The sequence below is a fragment of the Lygodium microphyllum genome, chromosome 4 (genome assembly GCF_053477565.2).
Source record: "Lygodium microphyllum isolate KBCC chromosome 4, Lygodium_microphyllum_v1.1.10, whole genome shotgun sequence".
NCBI classification, from domain to species: Eukaryota; Viridiplantae; Streptophyta; class Polypodiopsida; order Schizaeales; family Lygodiaceae; genus Lygodium; species Lygodium microphyllum.
In genome coordinates this window covers 22,688,180-22,705,778 of record NC_141138.1, presented here as the reverse complement: position 1 = coordinate 22,705,778, position 17,599 = coordinate 22,688,180, and positions in this window count along the sequence as shown.

Here is a 17,599-nt window from a genome sequence, read left to right as displayed (position 1 = left end):
GGGTTTGGCCTCTCCATTGGTCCCTATTGAGGGTTTCCACCACCTTGCTTTCCTTGTTGGGGGTTACCTGATTGGGGTGCAGGGGTCTGATTCTTGGATTTGCACTGTGTGCCTTTTTCCTTAGATTGACACTCATCGTCATGATGAGATTTAGGCATTCTATAGCCAGAAACGAAGAGTACAATGAGAGCTACAAATCTAAGTGTTCATAAAGTTGATTTTGTGCAATTTTTAGTACTCTATTTGCACAAAATAGACTGGCTCTAGTTTGGACAGCAAACAATAAATTTTATAATGCATGTTTGATGCTTGCATGATCCTATTTTGATGCCCAAACGGTATGGTTATACTTTTGGAACTGATTTGAGTTTGAAATATCTCATATTGCATTGTCATTTTAGTGTTGTAATAATATGGCAGCCCTATGACAATGTTGATAATACCAATTCTTTTTAGGTACATTCTGCCATTTTGGTTTTAGTGTGGATTGATTTTTTCCTTGGGATTGACTAGCTCTATTTTGATTTTGATTTGAGGTTTTGTGCCCTTGCCGTGTTGCCCCCTTTGAGAAGATGCAACTAGAGCCCCCTCTAGCGAGGACATGTTATGAAATTGATTGAACAACCATGTGTAACACAACAATTGACACTCAAACTCATAAAATGTGGGCATCTAAGTTTGCGAAATCACCTGCTACACAAAATGAAAATATTTTCTTGGCAGCTTGTTAAGGAATAAAGTAACCTGATTGTTAGAGGACTTGGGAGCCCTAGTGGTTGAGAACACGGTGAGGAGACGCCGATACTTAGCCAACTTGAATTTCAAGTCATTCTTGTCGGTGATTTTGAAATTTTGGGGATCATGATCCAAATTGATGTGACGGGTCCTATTCCGAGCGAGCGGCAAAGCGGTTAATTAAGTGTGCCCAACGATCACATGCTATCCCGAGCCCCATAGTGGTCAATCAAGTGTGCCCAATGATCAAATGCTAAGTCAAAATGTTGAAGTTGAGAGTGTAATTTAGGCAACAAGCCTTGCATAAGCTCAGCAATAGCAGGCCAACTACAATGCATAAGTATGCATGTATTGTCAGCATAATGAATACATGAGCAGTTAGGTAGAGGTGCCTTTGCCCCCAACAAAGTCCACATCTAGATATGTCTTTAACTATGTTGGAGGTGCTATCTCTTGGATGTCCAAGGTATAGAAATGCATAGCCTTGTCTATGGACTGTAATCTAGTCTTTCATGCCAAGACAAAGCACATGTTGTACTTTTTCTCTATGTACTCTATGTACATGTTGTATTTTTTCTCCTTTTTTAAAATTCCTTCACTGAGGCGCATTCACCTTTAAGTGGGAGGTTGTTGGGGGTGTGCCTAGCCATCTATATTTACTTGTATGTAGACCCACACACTTGTACACTATAGGTGACAGATGCCCATCACTATCACTTTATTCTTTAATCTTTTAGTGACAAATAGAATAAGGAAAGACATGTCATACATTATGATTTTTGGAGTTCACATACACCAATCTCTCTCTTCTTGCTGGAACCTCCATAGCTCTTTCTTTCTTCTACTTTCGCTCATGCTTTCACCTTCCACTCACCTTTCACATTCAATAAATGGATTACTTGTTTTTGAAGAATCATGATGTATAATTTTTAAATCTTAGTTGTATGTTAGATTGTAAATGAGTTGTGAAAGAATATTGTCCATGTGGCTAGAAAGTTGGCATGCCCGATCCCCCTTTTTTTTGTTTGTAATCATTGCTAATTGCATTGCAAATTCACTTGCAAGTGTCACTATTAGCATCACTATTTTACTACAATCGTCACTATTTTTGTCGCTATATGTGTTGCTATATCGATGTATCGGTATATATGTTGCTCTATGCATCAATAAATAACGATGTATATACTGACGCATACAATGACAATTCTCTAGCGGCAAAAATAATGATGCTAATAACATCAGTATTGGCTCAATATGTTGGTGTAAAAGAAATGAAAGTTAGATAAGTAGGTCCATGTCTCCATCAAGCCACATCTTAAGCTTTCTCAACATTCCTTGCCATCCCAGAAGAGATATTGGAACACATTTTTATTTTTCCTCTTGCAAACTAGACAAAGAGAAGAGGCTCCTCTTGACATGGAGGTTTTATCTTTAGTTAGAAACCTGTTAAAAATTTTTGACCTTGAAGACTAAGGACTTTTTAATAGTGTGATAGATTATATCGAAGAGGTACTTATGTTGCCCTTGAAAATAGGATTTGTAGAGTATAGTACGCACTCTTTGGATTGTAAATAAAGCCGGTTCTTTTGAAGTTTCCTAAACGCAACCAATATTAGCTTAATGAAGAGACAAGGCTAATACTTAAGGAGGTTTTGTTGGAGTAGTGACATGCTTATATGCATCAAAATCAAACCTTTTGCATACATTTATCTTCTCACATCAAGCTTGACTTGACACTTTAAGATGATAACAAGCCTTGCTCAATACTTGTGTCTCATGTCTTTTAATAGCAAATTTAAGAGATTGTGAAACATTACCTCCTCATGCAGGCCACCATTAAGGAAAGTAGTAATAGTATGTAGTGAATGCATGCATGGTCTACATCAAATGTAGTAAGAGATTAAATAATAGTCAAATGTGAAGTCGGTGGTGCAACAATCTCATTAGAATCACTCTAGTTTTCCAAAACATAACCCTTTACAACCTCAACCTTGTAGTACTCAATGTAGCCATTTGCTTTTTTCTTCAACTTGTCAATCCATTTGAGGATTGAATTGCAATAATATTGTCTTTTTCTTTTTTAAAGGAGATTGGTTTGTCTCCATCATAAATAGAAGCAACAATAGGATGTCACCAACACACAAAGCAACATGAAAATAAGTCCTAAGACATGTCATACTAAGTAAAAGCAGTAGCCAATTTACTTTCTTTGATAATCTACCCATTTGGACAACTATTTTGACTCATCAATGACTTCTCTATCTTCAAATGCTTGCTCATTCAAACGCATTCTATCAACAAAGTGATTATCATGCAATATCTTTACATAATAAGAATATCAAATATATCTCATGTAGGTATATTTTGTGGCTGTGTAGATTTGAATTGCAATTTTAGAAAAAGACTACATCCCTACTAATAGTTTGTTTCTTTATAGGTAGGTTATGAAGTTTACACCTTATATCCATTGTTACACCCCACAAAAAAGTGTTTTATGGCCTTGTCATTCAACATTTAGCATTAATTTTTTTTCACAAGAGCACAAGCCAAGCATTCACAAAATACATTGGCAACAAAAGGGTTTTTGTCATTGCCAAGTGTCATAGGGTACTATTTTTTGCAAAGCTCTTGGTTGGACACATGCTTTGGATGTGATTAGAACGCATAATAAATTCCAAGAAACTATGATGCACATAATCTATGCTTTTGGCATGTTCATATCATTTCTATGAGAATCTTAATTTTTCTCTCAAGCTATACAATTTCTCTATAGTGAACCACATTGTAAATCCTAGGTATCACCTAATTTCAATGCATATTTTATAAATCCCTATATAGCTTGTTTTAAGAAATATTATTCATTCTTCTACGAATTTATATAAAATTTATAAACCCCTTTAAGTATATTTATTATTTATATAAATTTTTAAAAATGCTTAGTTAACAAATACAATTACACAAAAGTTTGGCAAATCCTATTTAATAGATGCAATACTACTTGTAATGCTAGTTTGCTAATATAGTTGTTCTTCATAAACTAGCTTTTAAGGGTTTGTAAAAATGTTCACTCCCTAGTAATTCATCATGAAAATTTTAAAAATTTTAGACAATTGTGAGACAAAGCTAGTATTTGAGCAATTGTGAGATAAGGATATTAGATATATACATAGATTGTACTAATCTTAACTTTGGACTATTTTGCAAATTAGCATTCATGATGTACAAAAGAGCAATAGGAATGGATTACAATTGTGCTACAACAATCTAAGAATCACTATCAACAATGTGCAAGAAACAATAGCACTATTATTTTATAAATCACAAAAGCAGTTGAATTACTTGCATTATTATTTGTCCAATAGCTCGGTGTCATATTGTTACATGGACACAGTGTGAAAAACCTTGGAGTGCATCATCATACAGCTTTCTTATTAATTTAGAGAGTCAATATCATTATTGTTAGTGTCCATAGTATGGATGGTTAAAAAATACAAGATTTTTGGACAATTTTGGCCTATTTTTGATATTATTTTTTATAAATATCCTCCAAAAGGTGTAGATATTAGGCAAAATATGGACTCTTTTTTTTGCCCCTTAAGGGATTTCTCTCACCTCTCTCTCTCTAAAGGAGATTCCAAAATAATATTATAATAAGATATCTTCTACAATTAAACAAATCTTGTATTTGTATTTTCAATAGATTTCACCTATTATTTTATTCCCAAAATATAAGATAATGTCACTTTTTCTCAAAATCGTCATAACTAAAAAATTACAATTTTATTTTCTCTAAAAATAGAGCCAATCATTGATATATGACTCTTTAATGCACTCATGACTTTTCAACATTAAAATATATTAGAATCATTCTCATTCTAGCTTCTTAAAAGGGAAAAAGTTAAAAAAAAAGACGTACACATCATATTTTAAGACGATATTTTACCTAGAGACACCTTTTTGACTTGAGAGTTTCCTTGTAAATTTTTATCTTTTTTGGACAAGTATATGCCTATTTTTGGGCATTTTTTCATTTTCTCTCAAAGCTCTAGTTTTGTCTCAAATTTTGTGTTCTCTTCTCCTTTCCTCTAGAATATGATTTCTTGCATATGAATTCTTTTGAAGCAGCACTCTAGTACTATCTACAACACTCTCTACCCTACTACAAGCAATCTCAAGAGTGGTTTTGATACCATTTGTGCTAAAATCAAATAATCTCTATTGACAACACTCTCTATCCTACTACAAGCAATTTTCCTCTTCATTACTATGCTATAAGATATCTTCCTCTTAAATAGTCTATACTTCAAGCAATCAAGTGATAATGGATGTAACTTTATTTTTTAAATATCTGTGATGTTATTATTCTTCATAGTTGTTGTTCAATCCTTAAGCATCAATATTGAGAGAGAGAGAGAGAGAGGGGGGGGGAAAGAGAGGAATGTGTGAGATGAACTAAAAAAATAAGTGATAGAGTGATAGAGAGTAAATTAGGACAGAAGATAAGATGATGTTATTGTTTGCCACTAGCCAAGCTTCTGTATAAATGTGTTTTTATATCTTTGATCAATATATATATATATATATATATGTATATATATATATATATGTATATATATATATATGTATATATATATATATATATATAGAGAGAGAGAGAGAGAGAGAGAGAGAGAGAGGTTGAATAGGGTATGTCATGACTGAAATCAAGAGAAAGAGACAAGATCCAATTGGGTAAAAAAAGAACACATATATAGTCAATCAAAGGGGTGTAATGGTGTAATTTGAATGTTAATCAAAGTTAAAATTAGCAATCATTTTTCTTTGCAAAATGCAAAGATGTAGGATATACTAAGAGAAAGAGAGATATTCACTTTCAATTAGAGGATGAATATGCACCAATGTTAAAAAATGATGCAACAAGAAAGAATTGTAGGGAAAAAAAATGTGGACCTTTGGGCTGATGGGTGCATTTATCCACCCGATCCAGTCACTCAAAGGCCACCACAATTTGAAGGGCTTACATCATTTGTAAAGTTTTTTTATGAAGGCAATTAAGGAGTGTATGGATACACATGCAAACTTGTCGCACAAGGATTAGATGGGGTTCATCAAGCCTTGACAAATATGTATACAATATTACAAGGGAATATGCAATCTTTGATGGAAAAGGATAGATTATTGGCTAAGAAGGATAGGGAGAACCAGAGCTTGCAACAAGCAATGTCTGCGATTGAAGATGCTATGCATGCTACACATGTGCAAAATATGGAGTTATAGTTTGAAGTTTTGGACTTGGAGAAGGATAATCGAAACATAAAGATGAAGCTCACAAAAACTTTGGAGATTGGGTCCACTTTAAAAACCAAAGAAGCACGTCGGCACATCCGGTTAGTTAAACCAATTCACCAATTAACCAAAGGAAGTGGACAATATCATAGACATATATATGCTCAATCTGCTACAATGAGAATACATTCCCTCATGCAAAGAATGATAATATTGCCAAAGTCCTAAAGCAAGGATATGGTAAAAAATGCATTGGAAACTTGTAAATTCAAGGACATTATAGATGGTGTTGCAAGTGAACATCTTAGGGATGTGAGGAACTTGTTTATTGCTATAGATTCTCAGGGATTATGTGACAAGGTGGGATGAGTTTTGAGTCATACAGTACGCTCTATCGACAATTGGATACAGGTTTTAAGCAAGACTTCAAAACTAAGTGAGTAATGCTTGTGCCAAAACCATTTCACGTGAAGAAGGCTTGAAAACAACTAAATGAGAAAGTTTTAGAACTAATTGATGAGCCGACATATCTGGAACACACATACATATTGAAGTATGGTTCCAAAGAAGTTGCCTTTGTATTGAATGCATCCAACAACTTTGTATTGGATATATGCAGGGTTCAGATTGCTATGGTCAAGTTCTACAATATGTGTATGGAAGAATGTAGAGGCAAGCCTCCTCAAACTTGATGAGAGTGAGATTACTAAGGGGCAAAAACTTGAATGTGTGAGTATAACACTTATGAATTGAGCATTGGATCCCAACATCGATGAAAACCATCCTTTATACTTCAGTGTGCAATCAGAGAATGAAATATGGTGGTTTGCAGCATTTGAAGCACCAAAGGAGGACCATGAAGTACTTAAAGTTTTTTTAACCTCAATAATATACCCAGTGTTATTCAACAACAAAATAATGGAACAATTTTACACATCGAGGGGTTTGGGGACTATCAAGTTGAATGGCATCTTGCAAGTGATTTAAAAATATTGAAGTGAATGTTTGGTTTATCAAATGCAACGAATGCAAAATTTCCGTGCATATACTGCATGCAAACTAGGAAGAAAGGAAAACATGGAAAGAAAGAATGGTTTGCCAAGGTAGGACAATAAGGTGCTCCAATACGTGATCAAAAAGTCATGAGAAATGGAATGCTAGTTCTACATATGAATATATATGCTTTGCATACAAGATGTAGCTCGTGTCAAAAGCTAATGCTACATGCAAGAAGGTAGAACAAGTCCTCTCTGAAGTTGGATTGCATAGGGACCAAGTAGAAATAAAAAAGGACGAGAAAAAATCGGGCAAGAGTGGAAATATCACTTGTAACCATGCTTTAGTGGACCCAAGGCTAGTGAGTTTATATCTCCACCTCGAGATGAGGAAGGAAATATACTTGTAAAATAACTAGAGAAGTATGAAGCATGGAAAAAGTTGCACCTTGCTATTCCAGATTGGAGCGATGGGGGTCAAACAAGGATTGTGAAGGCAGAAGTGTGGATACACCTAGATAGATTGGCAGCTCTCTTACAAAAGTTGAGGTTTAGGGATGGTGATGCTAATACATTTAAAGAGACACTTGCTAAATTTCATAAGTCCATAGTAGAGGCATGAACTACAAACATCATAACACACTACATGGTTAGTATTGTCACCACTACAAAAAAATCATCATTTCGAATTAGTTTGTATTTCTAATATCTCTTCTTGTGCAGCATATACTTGAAGCACATGCTTTACAAATCAAGGAAGTTTGGTAGTATGGTTAACTCAAGGCATGGAACGATCTCACTAGCAAGCTCGCTATGCGTTTCAAAAGGCAACTGATCATGGAGGTGGCATCAATGATTCCAATTCTATGAGGCAATAATTACAATGGTGGTATAGGAGATTAGAGATATGATACGAGGAAAAAGAAAAAAAGTCCAAAACCTCTCAAGCAGAATTTATAAGTAGGGCAATATATGAAGTGAGAAAAGTAAGATATGAAAACAACACAGCTAGACAACGCCACACAGAATGGTTGGCAACCCAAGAGAGAGATGGCAAGAAATGGAGACTTAGATAAATATAATAATTTTGATGCATTTAGAATCCACGAGAGAGCACAGGTACTAAGGACATGACACATCAATACTCCTATATTTAACATGAGATGTCTTACAAATTTCGTTTAAAATTTCGAAGGTTTGTTAGTATGTTTTTCAAATTCAATTTCAAATTATATTTTTTAATTATGAAATGCCGATGTTGAAATCCTAAGACAAAGATATGAAAATTCCAAACCTTGGAACATTCACTAGCCTAGAGAGAGAGGGGCATGAGGGGGGTGGCAGGAGACAGAGAGAGGCAGGGATGGGGTGGAGAAATGAAATGAAATGATAATTTTAAAGTTCATTTACACTACAATAAGTTTAAAAGTTTCGTATTTAAGTCGTCTCTCCTTTCATTTTTTCCCATTACTCTTCACTCTACCCTCCATCTTTCTATCCTTCATCATCACAACCATGGCAAGTTCCAAGATTCCTATCATGAAGGTGCTTGCAAGAGCAAGAGCTCAATACTCTTCCAAATCTAGTGAGCGTATTGTGAGTGATAAAGGTCCCCTTCTGGGGCTGACAACGGTGGCCCTACTACAATAATAATGGTTGTGCTACTATGGCCAACAATGGTGGCCCTAGTATGGTCAATAATGATGGTTTGCCATTGTTTAGAAATGGCGGTCCACATGCTTCAGTTGCTCCACCTCCCACTATTGCTCCAGCTGGTAATACATGTCCTCCAACACATAAGAAGCGAAGATGGAGACTAGGCATAGTTGCACTACGTGAGATAAGGAAATTCCAAAAGAGTGCCAACTTGATTATTCCCAAGCCACCAGTCTCTAGGTTGGTGCGAGAAATACTGCAAGATCTGCAGCCCAAGGCATCATCACAAGTTCTTTTCAAGGAACCATGCAAGGAATGTGGGGTGATGGGGTCAAGCCAGCCAAGCCTTGCTTGCTCTCCAAGAAGCAGTTGAAAGTTACTTGATTGATCTAATGAGTGATTGTCAACTTTTAGCCATTCATGCCCGATGTATCACTATTAAACCTATAGATATGGTTCTTGTTCGTAGGATCCGCAGCAACAACAATGATGCATTTAATCTTAATGTCAACAATATGCTTTGAGAAGCTACCTTTTGTAATTGGATCTATATTTTTAACTTAGGTTTGGTTGTAGTTTTAGGTTATCTTTCCAATATACCTTCAAGTATTTGATAGTAGTGACCTGCAAAATGGAGCTAAATTTTTCCTAGCTCTAGTTGTACTTGGTTGCGATGTACTATCTACCGTGTATTTCATGGTTTCATAATGCCAAATCCAATATGTGATATTCTATTTTAACCATGATTTGCATTGTGCGTATTTTCAAGTTTCCAATTTTGTAAGTAGTTTCGTTGAGGGTAAATTCAATGCGCAATCATGCACACGTCAGTGATCGGTTGTACATGGGCCGATGCACTATATCTTTACTGTATTTAGCAGTTTGGCAATACTATATTCGATATGCGATATTCCATTTTACCCATGACTTATTTTTTGTGAATTTTTAAGTTTCCAATGTTTCACGTAGTTTGGTTGACAACACATTTAACATGCAGTTGCGCACACTTGGTAGTGAGTTTTTCTATTTTATCAATGAAGTATAATCCAGTTAATGCATTTTCAAAAAATGATTAAACTATCACTTTTATAAATTGAAATCTGGTGAAACTTCACCCAGATGCTGGGCATCATAAAAACTCATGGATATTAAAAAATTGGCCCCATTAGAAGCCTTTGGGACACGTGTCCAGAGGAGTTCAAGACCCTAGACATGAGCCTCCGACATGTGTCCCAAAGGCTTCTGATGGGGGATTTAGGGCCCTAGACACAAGCCTCTAGATATGTGTCCTAGAGGCTTTTGATTGGGCACATTTTTTAAAAGATGGTTGATGTGTCCTAGAGGAGTCCATAGGTAAAATTTCACATCAATTGGATCACTGGTCATATTTTTCCAAATCCTAGATATATTATTTCAAGTTTAAGGGTTTTTAAAAAGTTTGGCTAGTTCTTCTTCTCTTAGCTCCAAAATTTCTAATATATACTACATGAGTAGATATTCCACCCCCTTGATGGTGACAACATGGAGAGAAGCGAGGGGTGGCTCATCTCTTGTCGGCGTCTCATCAGGGTAGGGAGGTGGGTGCACAATGGCTAAGCTCTGTGTTGCCTCTACGCTCGGATTGAGTGCGATCTCTTCAGGCTCCCACTTGAAATACTCTAGATGTGGCCAAGAGGGTGCATTGATGTCTTCATCATTGTCCTTAAGTTGCACCTCAGTGCACAAAACATATATGGCAAATGCTACATCGCACTCGATGAGATCCATCATGGCGTGGTTCTGGGATGAGGTGGGCATTGCTCTAGCATGGAGATGCTGCTCCACATGTACCACGGCTCGATTTATCACCTTTGCATAGCTCGATCCAGTACGTAAACTATACAAGAAATCTATGGGGACCCACCTGAGAGCAGAGTCTAGAATAGAGCAAGTGAGAGGGTTTGCCGTATCACAAAACGATGCCACTACACTAGAGCTAGGGTCTACGGCGGAAAGTGAGCTCTCTAGACTCAAGGTCACACAAAACTTAGGATATATCTGGTCTCCTATGTGCACGTAGCGTGTGGAGCTAATCCATGCGATGAAGGTGAGAGTGGCAGCCATGGCACACAAAGAGCGAAGGAAGGAGAGCACAAGTGTAGTGAAGTAGAGAATGAAAGTGAAAATGAGTTTGGAGTTATAGCTTTTATGTATCTAGGGTTTTAAGCAAAGATTTTTATAAAAAATTTGACCCTAAAGTTTCAAATTGATACTCTTACATTATTTTCTTTATTTAATTACTTTAAAGTCACCATTAAAATTACTCATACAAACAAACACTTCGTTCTACATTATTATATCCTTGAATATGCTTGGATCACTGAGTATATTCAAGTCCAACTAGAGAAAATATAATATTTTTTAAAGAAAATAAATCTAAAAGACCTTAAAAATTTAGATGTAATTTAATATTTAAATTTAAGAAATGGGTAGAAGAGATCAACTACAATATATCATTATGCAAAGACAATATTCCATACATTATAGAACTCCAACCTGCAATTTAATTATGATTTTATCCAGCATGATTGACTAATTAAGTATGTATTATTGCATGCTTGGATCATAATAAACTAAGATGATCAAAATTGAAAGTACTCAGAAGTTCAAAAAAAGTTTGTGTTTATTCTTGATAATTTTTTTTACAAGGATTTCACTATCTCTCAAGGATATGTGGAGAAGCACATTGTTTACATGTCATGGATTGCTCACTTCTACGAATCTTGACTTTTCTATCATCTAACTTGAAATAGAAGTTGCAGAGGGACTCATTAGACATTAATTGGAATTTTGTCTCAGAAAAGAAATGGGCCAATGACTCTCTAGCGTTGACCACAAAAGGATTATGATCATTCCACAAGATAGCCACATCTATGAGAGCTATATGTTTCTCACCTTGGGTATCTTGATCCAAGCTGATCCACTACCCTCGCAAAAGTTGCCATCTTCTATATCGAAAGTGAAAGCACAGATTTTGTCTAGTGATGAAATACTTGTAATAAAAACAAAAATAATGGTAAGTAAATGTGACTAACACAACAATTCATGTAAACAATACATATGTCAATTAAATCAAGGCATGCAAAGTAGTAAAAAAGATTTACTTGAATGTGATATCAGATTGATTGACCCTGCACTCAATTGTCTCATCAAAATGTATTCTTTTGACTTGCCAAGACTCACCCAATAGCTGACTCATCCATTCCTCGGATGGACACTTGCATTGATAAGTAAACTTTGTTTTCTTCAAAACATCATATGAACCAAACAAATGTGCAAACAATGAGAATGGAATAAACCAACCAAGATGCACATCTTTGGAGCATGTGGTGGGCTTCATAGCACTATTGATGTCAAATTTTATCTTGGACTTGCATGCTCCTGACAACTCCAAGCTACCAATCAACCATTCACACTAGATAGTGGCGGCAATGGGACATGGTGCAATCTCTGGCTTTCTACTACATACAATGAATTATAAAAAAAGATATTTTGAGTTGCAAGTTAACTTGTAGAGTTATTATCATAGATCAAAGAACCTATGTCTTCATGCCAAACATGTATCTTTCCACTCAAACATTCCACATTCTACCATTCATGCAAAGTTGATGGATATAGAGCTGTCAGTAAAACAATATTGAATTAGAATACTCCAAAGATTTTTAAAATCAAATTTGATGCAAAAGAATAAACAATGATAAAATTTAAAAACTTACTATTTTGTTTATAATTTGTATTGTAGTTCTCGTCGTGTACAGAGATTTGTTTGTGCATATAAACATGTTGGATCAACACTTTTGTTACTGCACTTGTTCCATTAAACACTTTTCCGAACTCTAAAATTCTACCTTTCCAATGTTTGCTGGGTTCACAACATTCTTATGCTTGACCTTGAAACTCCCTCGAGTACTTGGGTGCATCAAAATCCAATCCAACTTATAGTACTTATCACAAATCCAATTACCGCCAATATCTTTCCTATTGAAAAGACCTCCACTGCAAGTATGTTACTGATGTTTTTCCTCAATGAAGATATCTATAATAACCAAATAGAAAAGTTACCTATCAGCATGTGTATAATTTTCAAATGTTATCTCCAAATGAAATGAAATTTAAATGGAGCAATTAAATAAAAGCATTGTACTTGTAATTCTTTTCACAAAGAAGCCTAGAGATGTTGAACAAGAAGTTGACTTATAACATGACCATTGTTCCTTCACTGACAAATTCTTAGAGTACAAAAGCAAAAGAAATATCGGGTCAAAGCATACATATAACTTACATAGGCTTTGTCCAAATGAGTTGAAACTTAACCATGGAGCAACATACAATATACTTGTAGCTCTCTTTGCAAAGAAGCCCAAAGATGTTGAAGAAGTTGAGTTTTAAAAAAATCAATGTTCTCCATCCTCGGAGATTCTTGGAGTAAAAAAATAAAGAAAAGCTCAGTATGCATACAACTTGCATACATTTTGTCCAAACGAGATAAAATTTAACTATGGAGCAGTAAAAAAACAAGACAAGATACCTGTAACTTTGTTTACAGATAAACCGTAAGATGTTGAAGAAGAAGTTGAGTGTTCAAAAGATCATTGTTCTTGATTGTAAGAGACTCCTAGAGTACCAAAAAAAAAGAAATTACATGTCAGAGAATGCACATAACTTGTACACGTTTTGTCCAAATGAGATAAAACTTTACCATAGAACATCCATGGAACTGAACAATATACCTATAAAGTTTTATGAAGAAAATCTTAGGGCTTTGTTAGAACAAGCTTTGCTCTCATAAAACATGTGAAACTCACTCTGTATTTGTGTAGAGGAAATGAAATTTCACAAGATTACAGATAGGGCAAGCAACAATGAGGCTGTAAAATTTTGTCAAGAAAGAAGAAGTGGGAAAAGAGAGATGATAAATTTGAGTTCTGCGCCTAAGAAAGAGAGGGAAACTGAAAAGGGGAGAAATGAAAAGTCAAACATAAAAAAAAAGGAAAATAAAAATTCGAGTCACAAACTTCCAAGAAGTGACAGCATTGTATTCCCCACATTTTCCCTTATTTTATTGTTGAGGAAAGATTTGGCCCAAGACATGGCTAGAAGATTCATGTTACATGAATATTGAATTCAAACTCTCTCATTGGTTAGGCCTATATTTGTTTATTCACTCCAAGGGGAAAAAAAGAGAGTCCATATTTATCCTAATGGAACTTCTAGAATGGGGTGACATGTAGAAAGCAAGTGGCTTTTCAGCCAGCTTTGAAAAATCTCATGCAAAAAGAAGGTCTCTCGAATTCATGCAGTGCATGATTGTAGTTTTCAGGCAGCAAACAACACTCTGGATTGGGAAGAAGAAGTAATTTGGAAGAATTCTTAGCAAGTATCCTACAGTTTTACCACCCTTTTGGAGCCAATGGAGACATTAGTTTTTCCATCTGAGGAGTATCTCAACAGTAGAGAAGAAGCTAGTATTTGGTGCACATTTTTGGTATAATTGGGAGCTCCAGGAGATCTAATGCTTAGAGATTGCTTCAGAGTAGTAGTAGACATTGTTTAGATAATCCAAGAATCATTTTTCTTGGAGTTTAGCTATCAAACAATCAGCTTATGATTGCTGTAATAATCAAGAATACACACAAGGCTGAAGTGTATTTTGGAGTTCCATACAAGGATCTTGTTTACCTTCTCAAGTTCTATCAATACATAGTGTTTTGAATCATTAAGCTTTGTCTTTGCATTGTGTAAAGGCTTTGGTAGACTTGCAAGAAGATTTTATGATTGATTCATGATGTATGGATATGTCTTGAATAGAACTTGATTTTTAGTATTCTTGGGATTCATTTGAATCTCCTGCCTATTCTTTCTCTTCTCTTTTATCTCCTATTCTCTACTTCCTTCTCTCTCTGATCCTTGATGGATATGACCTTTTAACTAAAACCCCTCTGACATTGGAGAACTCGATGTAAAAGGTCATCGGAAGGAAAGGCACGATGGGAGAACCTTCAAACACAATTTTTAGTGATATTTTGTAGTAGTTAGCGCAAAATATGAACATGGTTATGCATGTACAATAACAACAAGAGGTGATGCAAACTTATGCTCAAATAGAAATTGTTATGATAAACGTTATGTAGTAGATAGTAGAGCATGAGAAGAAGTTGTTTATTGGCAGGAACATATTTGCATATTTGTATACCTATGCTCAAAAGATGGAGTTCTTTGGGGGGGTTCAAGTTACATGGATCCAATATTTTGTATGTGTCACTATACATGAATTCAAAGCTCGAGTTATTGAATTGTACATACAGGATGCTGACTGGGTAGCTTTCAAGAAGACACTCCAGGAAGAATTTTACATTGAAGAAATCACATTGATTACCCACAAGACTTTCCAAGACTAGGTTGTTCTAAAACCCAGTAAGGGTCTTGCAGCTATAGAGTTATCAATAGAATTTGAAAGTTGGTTTGAGTAGTTAGATCTTGCTGAACAGCAGGCTCTTACAGGGAAAAAAATTGAATTGTTTCTACAAGCGATAGATCTTAAGCTTCAAGAGAAGCTTGATGATTTATTAGAGGATCAGACTATAGAGTCATGGCTTAAAACACAATAGAGGCATGTTAAGGATGATGTTAATGCACTGGTGAAAAAGCATAGAAGAAGATAAATATTGCATATATCTAGCTTGCCCACTGTTACGGGTAAAATAATTGATATATTCAGTAAGCCACTTGCTTCTATGACTAATCCTATAGCTGCACCTGCTGTTCCCACTATTAGGGAAGATATATTTGGTGTATTAGTTAAAGGCACGTCAGATCTTGAGTTGAAGGTTGCAAAAGTGGATGAGAAAGGACGAGGAAAGGGGACAGGAAACAACCCCTAAACCAAGGAAAAGATGTATATGGTGTGATAGTTTGTAGCATGAAAGGAAGGATTGTGCTGCTTATTAGGAGGCCTTAGCAGTACAGCTCATCTTTTGGAAAGATGGAAAGATCAATGCATAAAAATGGGATTGCGTCTTGCTTTGAATTTTGGAAAGGGAGGTATGCAAAAGTTGCTAGAAGACTTGGCTATCCAAAATGCTTATGCAACTGTACATGCTGCTACTTTTGGTCTACAGTTGGATAGAATGCTTGGCCAAGTGATGGTTGGTCTTCGAAGGTTGTAACATGGACACATGCTTTGCATGCAACTGAAAAGAGAAAAGCTTGGAATCATCGGTAGATGCATATTCAGTGTGTGTATATTTAGCCAAAGTGCAAAACACGAATGTACTTGTGGAAGAGAAACATAAGAGAGATGAAGATAATGCAGGCACATCTAAGAGAGTTACAAGAAGAAGTGTGGATCGGCCTAAAGTTGCAAGTTATCCACCTCCCAAGCATGTTATGGAAGAGGTTGGACAAGAGCAGAAACAATATAGCAAATAAGAGGGTAAAACAAAGGGCAAATAGCCATGATGTAAGTTGGAGTGTGATATTGAGACGGCCATGGATGCTTTGGAAGATCTTATAGTGGAAGATTCAGGCATTACATATGCAGATTTTCTTAATGCATTTGAAGAGGTTTATGAAGCTTATGTTTTACTTGATGTAGGGACTCAGAGGGAGATTGGTGACTTGCTGGATGTATATGATTTGTACAACATAGTTGCTATCTTTGAGATAGTTCATGAGCTAGAGGCTATGCAGATAGAGGATCCTATGTATGATGCTCCATAGCTCGAAAATATTTATGATGCTTTGTTAGAGGCCTTGATGGGCAATTCAAAGATGCTTCAAGATATGGAATGCTTCACTATTTTTGGTGATGGTCAGCATGTTTTGGATGCAAGTGAGGCTCAGTTTATGTTTAATGTGGTACACAATTGTCACTATAAGCAGATTTCCATGCGTTGGACAATGAAAGAGTAGGCATGTTGCTATGTATTTGTTGATGGGTGCATTGATAGCATGTATATGGAGATTCAACAACCTCTAGTATATGATGCACATCCAAGGCCTGATGACCCTGGTATGGATGCTTGGTATGGTGTTAGAGTTTTGCAAATGCTAGTAATTTTGATCTATGATCCAAGGGGATGCCTTCTTATGTACATAATGAGCAATAAGTTGACGCTATAGGTGTTTGATTCGGGTGGATGCATTGGTGGTACATACCAAAGAATGTGCAGGTTCAGAGGGGGTGGATGTCGTATCGCTGCGCGAACATAGTGTGAAAAACCCTGGAGTGCATCATCATTCGGCTTTCATATTAGTTTAGAGAGTTAATGTCATATTAGTCATTAGTGTTAGTGTCCATAGTATGGATGGTTAAAAAATATGAGATTTTTGGATAATTTTAGTCTATTTTGGATATTATTTTTTTATTAAACTTCTAGAATAGGGTGACATGCAGAAAGCAAGTGGCTTTTTAGCGATCTCATGCAAAAAAGAGGGCCTCCCGAATTCGCACAGGGCGCGATCGCAGCTCTCAAACAACAAATAATACTTTGGATGTGAGGAGAGGATAATAAGCGATTCGGGAGAATTGTGACCGGGCATCTTAGAGTTTTACCCCCCTTTCGGAGCCAACCTAGAATCATCAGATTTTCCATCTGAGTAGTAGAGAGGAAGCTAATGTTTGGTATAACAGGGAGCTCGAGGAGATCTAATGCTTAGAGATTACTTTCGAGTAGTAGTAGACATTGTCTAAACAATCCAAGAATCATTAGTCTTGGAGTTTAGCCATCAAACAATTAGCTTATGACTATTGTAATAATTAGGAATACATAGGACTAAAGTGTATTTGGAGTTCCATACAAGGATTTTGTTTATCTTCTCAGGTTCTATCAATACATAGTGCTTTGATTTATTGAGCTTTGTCTTTATATTGTGTAAAGGCTTTGGTA